This window comes from Haliaeetus albicilla, chromosome Z, assembly GCF_947461875.1.
Source record: "Haliaeetus albicilla chromosome Z, bHalAlb1.1, whole genome shotgun sequence".
Lineage (NCBI taxonomy): Eukaryota > Metazoa > Chordata > Aves > Accipitriformes > Accipitridae > Haliaeetus > Haliaeetus albicilla.
Window position 1 is genome coordinate 5,551,031 of NC_091516.1, and position 14,506 is coordinate 5,565,536.

Genomic DNA, 14,506 nt, shown 5'->3' on the forward strand with positions numbered 1-14,506 from the left:
GTTTCAGAAGACTCACCAGAGTTAATCGGCAATCAGAGAACTCTCAGCTAGTATGCAAAACAGGAATGGGGGAGAAGGACAGCAAAATTACTAGGAAAATGGTGGAGGTGAACAACTGAAAAAGATTGTTCAATCAGTAATATCACCAGCAAACAGTGCAATAATACAGTTGTCATCAATTGTCTTGTGTACATCAGCAGGGGAATACCCACAGAAACCATGACTACAGCATGGTTATAGTCTATCCTAACAGGTACCCAGAGGATACTGCATATAATGTGCTGTGTTGGAAAATGCAGAACAGGCAGGACAAGGCACATGGTGTTTCAAATTACTACCATACACATGCGATACTGGGATGACCGACAGAAAGCTGAAGAACATCACTGTGTGGAATAATTGACTTAATATTTCTGGGATTGAGATTTCAGCTTCTAGTGACAGACTTAACTATGTCTGTCTGAGCTTTCAAGCCACAGCACTACACAGCCTTTCAGGCTCTGGATGTCCAGCCCCTGCAAGACCATTTTAATCTGTATTTTTAATGCCCTGGCTTTGTGTTTATAAGAACATGCTAAATAATATGAGGTATAGAACAAGTCCTTCTGTACTCATTGTCCCCCCTGTGCTGGGTAAACATGTGTCCATAGCAAATATATTACACAGAGAATAACCCTCTATGTAAAGGGCAGTTTTCAAAAGCAAAGCCTTTGCTGATGATGATAATTCGGTGCTGCCAAGCGCTTCCACCCCGTTTTCATAGATCAGGTTTTATTCTGTATTAATGTGGCCAAGTAAAAAATGAGCTGGTCAATGCATTTTATTCCTGTGCAGTTCTATTGCATGTCAACTGCAGTGTTGAGGTGTTGAAGTCTGGAAGCAGTGGATTATATCCGCAGACAATATACATCAGTATAGCTCTAGAGAAGCCATTAAGCAAAACCTTTTTTACCAGACAGAGAGCAGTACTTCTTATCCAAAACCAGTAGCATTTAGATTGTGATTTCTAAACTGACAGCAGTAACTTTTCTGCCCAGCTTTTATTCCTTTAAGACCTAGCCCATCTTAAATCACATATGTGTGTATCCTTCCAAATTTAAATACTGACAGCTGCCATTTCTGTTATTGATTTTATTCTCCCTTTATTCTGCTTCAGTAACCTATTCTTGTGGAAATTATGTTTTATGACATGTCTTAAGAGCACACAGGACAGTCTTAGGATATTAGTATAGTTTCTCCTAATTTGCAAAAATCAGGCCCACATCTAAGTGATTAAATGCGCAAAGCCCAAAATATTTTTTTTTTCTGTAGTTATTTAGTGGTTTAGGCTTCAGTGTCAGAAATTATGTCTGAATTACATCTGTGAATATTATTTCTTATTTAGTAATATGCCTGCAGATCTGTTCAGTATGAAAGGCTTAAAATCAGATGATTAGTCAGAGTTTTCTTAAAATCAAAATTTCAAGAGTTAACAAGGGAAATGTAGGAAAAAACTCTATTGTTAGCATTGGAATACATATTTTCCCATAAAAGAATTTAAGATCAATTTTTCTTTCCTGCAGGAAAAAAAGAAGGATTTCCTCATTGTTAAATGTTATCTTCCAGTCAAGAAAACAACAATACAAGACAGTCTGCTTTGGCACAGGGACAGCTCCACAAAGAGACATTCTAATACAGGAACTGAGCAAAGGAGTTTATGCTAAGAATATTACTCAGTTACCGTAGAGGTACCTGGAAAAGTCCCACTAATTTCAAGAAGAGTTTAATTTGGGTGTATGTTTACAGACTGTTGCCAAGAGGTTTGATTAAGGAAAAATATCAGTAGAAAAATGTGTTTAATCCAAATGCCACTAGATGGGGAACACAATTCTATTCTCTAGTACAAAGGAAACTTCATTACTACATAATTTCAACTGAAAAAGAATTAATTAAAATACATTAAATATGTAGGAAACATATTAAACAAGTGCAGTACACATAATCATAATGTGCCCAATTTACAGGTCATTCACAGTTCACTAAAGATATTTTTTAAAGTGTTTTTAGAGAATATTTAGAAACAAGTTTAATAGAGTAACAAATATATAAGTTCTTACACTCTACTGTCTTATAGGAATGCATGACAGGCATAAAGTTATTGCTTTAGAGTTATGTAAGTATTAAACAGTTGTGAAGAAAAATCAGCTAGAAGTTGAGAATAAATAAACTGAAATTGAAATACATGAAATTGCCCTGCTCTAAGACCGGAATTTAGCCAGCTGTGAAACAGCCCGACAAAATACATTAAAAAGTCAGCAATTATTCACAGTTTAAATGTACATCGTTAGATTCATTTTCACAGTTATTTACAGTTATACTACTGCCAGGATGTATGCTGCTATATGTTAGTATAACTTCAGGTATCATTAGATTAAAATGATTACCTTTGGGAAGATGGCCTCTGTACTGCTGCAGGACAATTCCTAGTCTAGAAAATAAGAAAATGGCATTGAATAAATTAGAACATATTCTGGAACATATGCATTTAAACAATGGTGTTATATATGCGTCTCTCCACGGAAACTACAGAGGACAACTACCTGCTGCTGATCTTAGCTATAGAGCATAAACATTCAGCTCAAGTGTTTTCCACAGATGTGTCATATGATCTTTCATTCAATACCTGTATCAACCACGATGATAACAATCATCTAAATAAACACTATTATCCTTTTATTTCTAATGGAAGAAAATTATTTTCCTCAAATAAAACAGCGAAGCAAGGGAAGTAGGGATGGAAGACACCTCACAGGAGTTATACCCATAGACCATATCAAACCAAACACACAAGACAATTTCCTGATGCCTACACTCTCCTAACAGGTTGCCCTCTATCTGTCACTGTGTTCCAACTTACATACAGTACTCAAAGCACATCTGATCACAATTGACTGGCATCTGCCGGCTATGTAATTTTTTTTCCTCCTTTTTCTATTTGAACTTGCATAGATAACAGTCCCATACAGAAAACAGTTACTACCAATTATTTTGTACATTTTACAAAGTAAGTTTCATAGCTCCCACATGCAGATCACATGCAGGAAGTAATCGTCACCTAATACCGGGCATACTCTTTCGCCCCAACTCTCTCACCCGCACACCACACACACACACGCACAGAGCCCAGAATTGTGTCTGAGATGGGAGAATTATAATCATTACCAAAAATACTGTATGCCTGTAAGTAAAGCTTAAGATTTTTTTTTAAAAAAGAGCAATAGGTTCAATGCTGCACTAGAATTGTAGACAAAACCACATTGTAACATCCTCTGAATAATGTAATATACTGTAAAATCCCGTAAAATATTATTTCAATCCCAGCCATTGGATGATGAGCTGGGTCTAATGGTTCGACCATCAGAAAAGGAATCCAAGTTCCTTGCCAAGAAGTCTGAGATAACACCACAGTGTGAAAATATGGCCTTCCATTTATTTTTCTCCATTGTAAGCAGTGAACATCTTTCATTCATATTCAGTAAGGAAGTACTCCCCAGGCATCCAAACCTCACACCCTGATTCCAGTTTGAGATTTGATTATCTACCTTAATCCCATTAGACACTGATCTTTTAAACAGCAGGCAAATTGCTCACAAAACGCCACCAAGAACATTAAAATTCCATTCACAGGGGGAATTTAATATTACAATTAGTTGCAGTAGCAACATAAGCATTGTAATTGTTTAGATTTATTTACCTACTGAGTGAGAATTAAAAAATGTTGAAGGAAATATCAAGAGCAATTGTTCTATAAATGAAAAAATGGAGGAGGAAAGCAAAACAATTTCAATTTCTAACTAAGAGGAGTAAATTTCATTTGCTTCTAACTTAGGTGATTCTGATAACTTTAGTCTAGTTAATAGAAAATGAGACTTTTTGCTCCTCTGCATAAATTAAATACATGCATTTCTTTTAGAGTTTTGTTTCTCAGAAACAATCCCTTAAAGAATTGCGTGGTATAAGGAAATCTGAAGTTTTCCATCATATGGGGAATCAACCTGATGGCAAATGCCTAAGGCCCTTTTACAAAACCAACAGTACAGGAGGGGATCTCATTTCTGCTTCCATTTACTGAATCCCTTTATCCGAAGATAGGTGCATCCAGCCCTACCTCTTTCCTGCCAGATGTTTGCCTAATCCATTTGAAACAGCCTCTAATGATAAGAATTCCACAGTCTTCTGAAGCAACCAGTTTTGGTGCTTCACTCTCTTTACTACTTGACTTGTGTCCCTAACATCTAACCTAGATCTCTCTGGCTACAGTTTAGGTCATGACCTCTTTTTCTGTCCATCACGGTTATGGACAGCACATTTCTCCTTCCTCTGTGCATATTTGAAGGTCATCATGCTGAAATGATGGAATGGGCAGACAATAACCTCATGAAGCTCAACAAAGGCAAATGCAACGTCCTGCCCCTGAGGGAGAGTTCCCTCATACATCAGCCCAGTCTGGGGCCCAGCTGGCTAGGTAGCAACTATACAGAATGGCACTTGGCAATCCTGGTGGATAATGCCTTGAAAATGAGTTCATCCTTTGTTTTTCTAGTCAACTCTTTCTGTAGATGTGTTTGTATATAAAAAGGAGTTAGTGAGAAGACATAGCTGACTCTTCTGGGAGGTGCACAGTGGAAGAACAGTCAACAGATAGGAAGTTGAACAAGGGAAGCTCCAGCTGGGCGTACAAACAATTCTTCCCCATGAGAGTGTTTAAACACTGAAAGAGGTTACCCAGAGAGGTTGTGAAATTTCCATTCCTGCAGGTTTTGAAACCTCAGCTGGACAAGGCCCCCAGTGACCTGACAAATTTAGCCCTGCTCTGAGCATTTCAGGTAGGAATATGAAGTTCTAATAATAAACCTCATCCAACTAGTAACAAGTGAATTAACATCCAGAAAATCCAAATGGTTTTAAAGGAGACACATAATATTAACACACTGGAAAGCAAACTAAAAATGGATAGGCCAAGAGCCTTCTAACATGCTGAACAAATGTATAGAATTCAAATACTTCAGTACTACAAAAATTTACCAAGACATAAAAATTTCAAGGTATTTTATGCATAATGCACAATGTGCCTTTTGACGTTAGTTTATAGCTGTACCTTCTATGCATGCAAGCCATTCCTGCACACTTTTCTATGAAATGTCTTCCAATTCTGCAAAAGGGAGGCAAAATACTGTCAACATATTGTGTCATAATTTTCAAGATTCTATTTTTAAAAAAAAGTCACTCTGAATTTGAAAAAAAAAAATCCTAGAGTTGTTAAAAATCCCAATTTTATTCTCCCTATTAGAAAGAGAGAGACTTTTAATCACTTCTTTGCTTTTATGTGGCAATTGTATTTTTTTCCTTCCTTATTTTTCTGTGTTTAAAGACTAGCTACTTTTGAAATGAGCATCCATGCAAACAAGTGGAAAATGTAGTAGCTGGAATTCACAAAAGCATACATAAGTGTGTGCAGGTATGAACATAAGAATACACATTCACAGTGGTGAGAGTTAGTAAGCCATCTTTAGGGGGAGTAGTAAAGAGAACAATAAAATACTCAATAAATTATATATATCTACATTATTTTTCAGACTTTTTTCTGAGAAGAAACAGCATTTTGGACCTGGTGTATTAACTCTTCAGAAGAAAGTCTTAATTTCATCCCTGTTTTTTCTGCTCAGCCTTTCTGAAGATGTACATTGATACTACAACCCCCCTACTGTACTGTAGAATTCCAATTCCATATGTGAAAGATTTTTTTGTTTGTTTGTTTCCTGCATGTGTCTTTGGGTTAGGATGCGTGGCTATTTATTTTTAGTCAATGTTTTCACTACTACAGGAGGGGAAAAAAAGAGGAAATTGAATATGGGTGTAAAAGAACATATGAGAGATTTTATTCTGAACTGCACAGATTATTTTGTCGTGTCTATTCTGAATTGTATTTTACCAGACCTGCAGTAAGATAAAGGAAAAATCCAGCATGCAGCCTCTTCCTCTTGTTAATATTTTAAAAGATACGTATTGTACAGATGAGCCAATCAGGCTTACATCCCTTCCGCAAAAAATCCTTTCTGATCATAACAAGCAATTTAAGATTAAAATATAGGAAAGATCTGCATCACTCTGCCATCAGTGACCATTGCTGACCAGAACTGAAAAGCACCGGATAGGCAGACATTTGCTGCCCTCTTTTGGAACATGTAAGTGAAGGTTCAGCAGGAGACTCAATGTGGTTTTGTTTTTATCAGGTTTCCCTTTGCCACATTGCTCACAATCAATGGATTTTTAGTCAACTACTTGGCTTACTGAATTAAAAATTCATTGTTGTGTTAGGCACTTAAACCTCCACCAAAACAAAAAATTTTTACCGAGATGGATTTTTCTAGTACGTGGGCCATGTGGATACACTGAATACATTTTTTAATAACTGAGTAACTGAGCATTTATTTTAGTGGATAACTCTCACATATTTTCTTGTAAATTTAATAAAAGAGTTTTTATGCAAATGTGTGGAGTAAAGTGTCCTTGAAAAAAATAATAGAGTTGGTCTTTCTGTTGTCATAAAAAAAAGAATTCATGAAGAATGGTAATATCTCTTTATTCATAATAACTCTTTATTCATTATTTATTCTTTATTTATTCTGCCTTCACTTTGACCTGACAGAGGTGTCACTGAATATTAGAACTAATAAACTAAGAATCAAATGAGATGCAGTATAAAATTTTAATCTGAAATATTACAGAAGTGTAAGTAGCTTATCAAAATTGTCATCACCTACAAACACAGCAAAGAAATTATCAGCAAACTCTGAGAGACCCTAACTGGGGTATTAGGACAATAGAAACAGGATATAATATCCATCAAGGTCATCAGAACTGTATTAGGAAAAAATGGCTGTTTAAAAAGAAAGCAAGAAGAAGTGTTTTGAAGCAGTTATGTTGCTAAATTAAGGAGCTTCTGCTAAGCAGGACAGATTGCTAAAGATAACATTATTGTATGCACAAAGAAAAGTCCATTTATGCTACAAACAACCACTGTTCAGAGAGGTTAATCTCTGCCAATGATTTTTTTAAAATCATGATTGTAAAAGACAGACACCATTTTCACTACCATTCAAACTTTTGGACAGGAAAACACCAAGGTAATCAAATGAACCATTTTTATTCTTAATAAATACCATCCTATACCATTTTCATACACAATAATTCTTTCAATGCTATGCTTTAATGAATGTGCTATGTAGTAAAAACAGAACATGGCAATTCCTATTGTCAAACTCTCTATAAAGGCAATTATGAATTCACTAAAATCAATTCTCTATGCTACATAACAGGTCTCAACCCTGAAACCAGATCCTGAGTTGGATATTCTCCGTGTCTAGGTAGTAACTATTGGACTTCCATGCAATGCCTGTTTTATGTCTAGAACAGGGTCTAACAACCTCCAAATTCAAATTCTGACAGGAGTTTAAAATTTGTATCTATCTCATTTGTGATCTGGCTGGTTCTGTGTCAGAGAATACAGTTACTGGGCTGTGAGAGTCTGGAATGAATTATATTGCTTGGTGTGATTCCTGTCATTGAGACTACTAAACCAATTTAAATGTTGATAATGTTTTATCAACATCATCAGATATGAAGAAGAGGATTTTAAGTGACTGTGTATCTTTTAGAAGGTAACTATATGGTGACATATTTGAAACATTCAGTGCAATGGCTCTACAGCTCCAATTCAGTGAAGTATCATTAAACAAAGCACTTATATAGTACCTTTCTAAAACAAGGCTTACTTCCTAGAGAGGAAGTTACAAAGATACATAGGACTTTAAAGCTTGCTTGGATTATAAACAGTGTTGAAGTATTTCTTCTCCATTACTTACCTGTTTATTAAGCTTTCAGCTTTAGAATCTGAATCTTTTGGCTGTAAAATACAAAATTACAGTGATACATTACATGTTTTTGCAGTATAAATATATCTCTCATTGCTTAGAAAGACCCAGGAGCCACATCAACACTTACAATTACTCTGTCATTTTCCTTGTTGATTCTGGACTTAGTGGAATTAACAGTGTATTTTTCTGTCCACCTTAAAAATTTTGAACCATCTTGCCTCTTCTACTTTTTTTTTTTTTTTCCCACAGTCTTTTTTGTAGTTCTCAGTAATCAGGCTTAAACTTGGAACATCCATCTCCACATTGAGACTATCCCTAAGATAGTCTTTTGGGAAACCTGAAGCATATTTTTATTGCCCACTACGTCACTGTTAACTGTGTTTACTTGCTACTCTTGATATTGTGTGCATAAACACAGGAGCAGAAGCAATCCCGATCAAAATATATAAGGCCATTGACAGTACAGGGCTTTAACAAAACAGCGGATTATCGTACTTCTTGCACAGTGCTTCCACTTCTGCACTGGAAACCCCCAAAGAAACTCTCTAAAGAAACCACTTCACAGATTTGTGTAGATAAATCCAATGTATCTACTACACATGACACTACACATGGAGTCCTATATTCCTCTTTATACACTGAGATATTTTTTTTCTGTTTTGACAAAAAAAGTATGTATTTCAGGCCGAATAATTTTTTTTAAGGGAGGCTGTTTCAGCTTGTTTTAGACTGGTAACCCAGCATCATGCGCATTGTTCACAGAAGTATTCAGAGAACACTGGATGAATCTCTGTTATTGTCTTTAGAAACGCAGTGAATAATGTTAGTCTAAGCCTACCAAGTAAAAAAGTGCATTTCACCTACCACAAACGTGGTTCTGTCTGATTCTGATCTAATTCTTGAAGTCAACAGAAAATTTCCCTACAGTAAGAGAAATCTAACTTGTTTAAGTGGAGCCTGCAATGATTTATCAGTCTGTCAGCAGCCAATATTAGAATTCTGCTGAAGCAGATTTATCAGATGCTATAATAGAAGACAATTTTTTTTTATGTTTTACTTCCCCTTCACCTGCAGTACAGAAATTTGAAAACTTTCTCAGCCATAACTAGAGCGTAATTTCTGCCAGTAGTGCTTCCAAATATGCAATCAGTCATTGTCATCCATAAACTATGATGACTCTAGAAAGTGGTATATTGGGAAGATAGTTTAGGAGCCACAGCACTGATGATCTTGGACAATAGATCATTACAATGTCCTTCAAGGCCATAAATGGAATATCTCATCTACTGTCTCTACAATTCCCCACGTAGCTATTCAGCTGAACTGATTGTGATAAAGAATTTGTATAGGTGGCATTAGAGTTTCCATAAAAGTTCTTAATAGCTTATGTTAGAGTGGCTGTTACTAACCCTATTTTGAACAGATCTTTCCAGCTATACCTGCAAAATTCACAGTTACACAGCTGCATTTGTAAAAAAGCCTACTTTTGTGTTTGCACATAAAATCTGAGTGTATGTATTTCTACAATTAGGGTTTTGTGGTTTTTCCTAGAGCGATAATGAATGTCATAATTACAGCAACAGCATCTACAGCTAGAATAGACTTAGTATTAACCTGACATTCAGATTTTATCTCCATTCGTTCATTGGCCAAATATAACATGAAACTTTTTAAACATGTAATAACTATTATACGATAAAATTATATTTTTAGTTCTGTAGTGTGTTTTAAAGCTTTCCCTGTTCCTGTCAAGAGTTTGCTTCCCCCACCCACCCACCCACCCAAAGAGGTTAATTGGCTTCACAGTTGAATTTACTTAAACCATAAACTGCTTGCTGCCTGATTACTATTCAACAGCAACCAGATTTCAGAATTCACACAGACGTAAGGACACCATACATACTATAAACTTGCATCACCTTAGCTCTTCGAGTAACGTGTGTTCATATCTTGAGGGTCGTGCCTTTTAGTAGTCTCAATAACCTGACAGAAGTAAAAAGGACACATATAGTACACTTGCAAGGGACACATGATGACTGTTGTTTCACCACATGTGCAGTAGGAGCTGTATCTCTCTCCAGAGATCTTCAAGGGTTTAGGATATGGGAAGGCAAACAGAGACAGAGAGAGGTGAGCCACAGCTGTCAGCTTTTTTATTTTCAGTTCTAGTTTTCTTAAGGGGTTTAAAACTGTCACTATGATCAAAAGCTTAGCACTTAAGACAGCCCCGAGGCAGCCAAAAGAAAGCAATGTTTTCATGTTTAGTGCCTCCTATCAGTTCATAATATAGAGGTTGCCTATCACTTCCACCATTAACAGATTGTATTGGGTTTGTGTGGCAAGGTTTTGGTAGTGGAGGGGCTACAAGGGTGGTTTCTGTGAGAAGCTGCTGGAAGCTTCCCCTATGTCTGATAAAGCCAATGCCAGCCGGCTCCAAGACAGACCTGCTGCTGGCCAAGGCCAAGCCCACCAGTGATGGTGGTAGCGCCTCTGGCATAACAGATTTAAGAAGGGGGAAAAAAGTTGTTGCAGCACAGAAAACTGCAGCTGGAGAGAGGAGTGAGAAAATGACCCTGCAGACCCCCAGGTCAGTGAAGAAGGAGGGGTAGGAGATGCTCCAGGCGCCGGAGCAGAGATTCCCCTGCAGCCCGTGGGGAAGACCATGGTGAGGCAGGCTGTCCCCCTGCAGCCCACGGAGGTCCACGGTGGAGCAGATATCCACCTGCAGCCCGTGGGGGACCCCACGCCAGAGTAGCTGGGTTCCCAAAGGAGGCTGTGACCCCGTGGGAAGCCCATGCTGGAGCAGGCTCCTGGCAGGACCTGCGGCCCTGTGAAGAGAGGAGCCCACGCTGGAGCAGGTTTGCCGGCAGGACTTGTGACCCTGCGGGGGACCCACGCTGGAGCAGTGTGCTCCTGAAGGACTGCACACCGTGGAAAGGACCCACGCTGGAGCAATTCATGAACTGCAGCCTGTGAGAAGGACTCACACTGGAGAAGTTTGTGAAGGACTGTCTCCCGTGGGAGGGACCCCACTCTGGAGCAGGGGAACAGTGTGATGAGTCCTGCCCCTGAGAAGGATGAAGCAGCAGAGACAACGTGTGATGAACTGACCATAAACCCCATTCCCCATCCCCCTGCACCACTGCGGGGACGAGGTAGAGAATTCGGGAGTGAAGTTGTGCCCGGGAAGGAGGGAGGGGTGGGGCAAAGGTGTTTTAAGATTCGGTTTTATTTCTCATTACCCTACTCTGGTTTGATTGGCAATAAATTAAGTTGATTTTCCCCAAGTCGAGTCTGTTTTGCCCGTGACAGTAATTGATGAGTGATCTTTCCCTGTCCTTAACTTGATCCACAAGCCTTTTGTTATATTTTTTCTCCCCTGTCTAGCTGAGGGGGATGAGTGATAGAGTGGCTTTGCTGGGCACCTGGTGTCCCATCAGGATCAACACACCACACGGATATTAGCAAATGTGTGTGCCATCAGATTTCCTACAAACCTTCCTTTTGTATCTGCCCATTAAAAATATGTGAAAATATATGCCAGTGTACTTCAGAATACAATTTACATGTACATAACCTCCAAATGTCTAGTTCCATCCAGCTGTACTCTGCAAAGGAAACTTCACAGGGCTGTGTGTTCCTCTAATCTGGGGAACAATTGTACCCACACCATTGGTTGCTATTCCAGTCCCTCTGTACTGGCAACCCGTCTGGCTTAGAAAATTTACCTGCTGACCGTCCTGCTTTGAAACACAACTATCCACCTACATATCAAGCTGCATCTAGATATAAATCATAGCTTATGCTAAAGGTGCCATCCAGGCATGTTACAGGATAAAATCTCTGAGACATTTGCTGATGCTGTTTGTAAGAACTCTTCATAAAAGTGGTTATTTTGCAGTTTCATATTGAGTGCTACTCACTCTGACAGGGTTCAAGACAAAACTCATATTTAAATAGCAGCAAATCATCTATCTGTGTTCTTTTACTGCAACCAAACATAAAACAAGAAAGATGGATAAGTGGGAAAACATTGATTTTTCTCTTGGGCTTTTTGGCTTGTATTTCTACAAGGAAAAAAAATGGGTTTAGGACAATATTCCCAAAAAGCAAAAGTTTTCATTTGCCTCTGAAGTAAATGCTTTCAGCCAGAGGGGAAAAACAAGCTGAGAAAATGACTACTATCAAGAATTTCCTCTGCATACAATTCTTCAGAAAAATATGACCTCCAATATTTAAAATTCTTAAAAGGGTATAACCTTTTACCAATATCATAAATGTTCTGAGGAATCTTCCTTGAAAAAGTTTTAAAAAGGAGAAAATTACAGGCAGCCAGTTTTAACATGCTTGTACTTCAGGGAACTTTTGAGTACATCTTGACTACATTGTTACTGCTTGGAAAGCTTCTTCATCAGAAGCCATAGAACATGCACCCGGTGGAGCAGACAAAGTAACATGTATTCACCTCTCTGATGGCATTACCCCTGGTCTAGCTTTGGCTACTCACCTCCTGGGTCATTCTGAACAAATCAATTCCTTGTTTTCCTCCTTTTCTATAAAACAGAGACAACAACATTACCTCCTTTCGGAAGCTCTCCAGCATCTCCTGATGGCAGAGAGATTGTTATGTTGTAACTTACACCCTAATCAGAACTTGGATTAATTTTTTATTGATTCCCAGTGAAAGTAGCTGTTTGGGATTTCCAGCTTTCTTTCCAACATTCTTTCAAATTTCAAGATACTTATGCTGAATCAGATAATATATCTTTCTGTATGTCTGTACAGCACCCAGTACTGAGATATTTCCAACCTGATGGAGTACGACAGGGAGCATAACAGTAACACATAAGTTTAGAGATCATTTTTGCAGTCCCATATTAGGGAAGAAAACTGTTCTTCAGACTTCTGATTTTCAGAGTAATTGTTGCTCAAACAGAGCAGGCTTTCCCATTTCAGAGAGATGCTTAACCCCTGCTTGGAACCACAGTTTGGATCATGATGGCCTTTTGTCAGCATAAAAATCCTAGAATCACTGTGTGAAAACTGTTGGTGAAAAGGAAATTACGGTAATTGAGGTGCAATGTCTGTTTCAATGCCATTTGATTTTCTGGTTGTATGCATTTGCTAGAGCTAAGTGTTGTGGTACCTTGTGTCCTTATTGGTTTATTTCTGTCATGACATGTTAGTTGTGATGTGATATAACAAATTGTGGCACAGAAACCCAGTATAATCCAGTGAAACATGGTACATAGGAAACTTCACTGAAGTTCTCCTTTTCCCTTCTGCAAAGCTCAGACCATCTGACACCCTGAGCCATCTCAACTTGAATGAGTAGATGATGGTGCAAGGCAAATGGATCTCTAATGTTATTACAGGATTTGAAAATGGAAGTACATTATTCTAATTCTACATAGACATCCAGAAAAATTAAACCATGAGGTAGTACAAGACAAACTGTAAAACTTTCACCTTGTTGGAGAAGTTACGTCAGAGAATTTTCTTGTAATCTGTGGTCTTAGACTGACTTTATACAAACTGTGAACTAACCAATAACATGAGAGAAAAGCTCTGAGCCTGTCTTTTCTGGGCTCCATCATGCTAAACCACAAACAAATATTTCTGTAATAAAATAACTCTTTAAAAAAATCAATCAAATTATATAGTTACCAATTTAACAAGGCCTCATAAATCCACAGCTTTGACATAACTGTGTGAGAAAATGAGTGACATAACTGTCATATCCTTTGAATTAAACTTATTATGAGAGTATATCAAACTTCTAGTAATTCTAATAAAGTACCAAGAGGCTTATGTATTTTCAGTTGATTCAAAATAAAACTATGGCTCGGTAAATCTGGGCACAGTTGCCTGCTCTGCTCAAAATTCAAGACATGTAGGCTGTCGGTGCTTCAGTTCTCCATTGTTAAAATGGAAGTAAAAGTCTCTGCTGTTGTTGTCAGGATAAGTAGGGTCTAAAGGACCATAATTTCATAGTACTTGGTGCAGCCCCAATTGCTCTGAACAATGTGCCCTTAGTGTCAGATGGCAAGGAATGAACTCCTGCATAGCAGTGCTTAGCCTCTCCCTTGCAGAATCGTTCTACCAGACTGCATGGTTGAGGGAGTTACATAAAACCATAGCGTGGCCTACTTAAAAATCAAAGCCAGGGAGATGCTCTTATTTAGGTCTAGCATTTGCAAGCCAGCTGGCATGTAGCTCTTAAGCATTGACAAAATACAGCTGTGTCTCTCACCATTGAACACCATGAAGCTGTTCTTTCTCTACTTTTTCCAAGTCCTAAGTGATTGATCCTAGCAAACCTAGGATCTGTATTGCAATTCCCTTTTTTCCCACTTCTATTAATTAATTTTGATATTGATTAATTTGAGTTTGATACTTAGATTTGGTAAGAAGAAAAACACAAGGGAAACAATATTCTTACTTCTTTCCTTACGGACAGGGTCAGCTATTTATTCTTCAAACATTCAGCATGGCATTTCCTTAATTTTCAAGGACACATTTGGATCTCGTTATTGAATGCAACCATCAATTATAAACAATTATTTTAAAAGCACTTCTTTATTATGATT

The 14,506-nt window shown here is 37.9% G+C and overlaps 1 long non-coding RNA gene across 3 annotated transcripts in view; it reads right to left on the minus strand.

Moving 5' to 3' along the window:
• Nucleotides 1–4,975: 4,975 nt before the first annotated feature.
• LOC138683762 (uncharacterized) overlaps nt 4,976–14,506 on the minus strand; it is a 95,936-nt gene continuing 86,405 nt past the window's right edge. For all 3 annotated transcript variants that reach the window (XR_011323198.1, XR_011323197.1, XR_011323196.1), the window contains 2 exons: nt 7,905–7,945; nt 4,976–5,191 (listed from right to left, as the gene is read on the minus strand). This is a non-coding gene — a long non-coding RNA (uncharacterized lncRNA). The remainder of the gene's footprint in view (nt 5,192–7,904; nt 7,946–14,506) is intronic.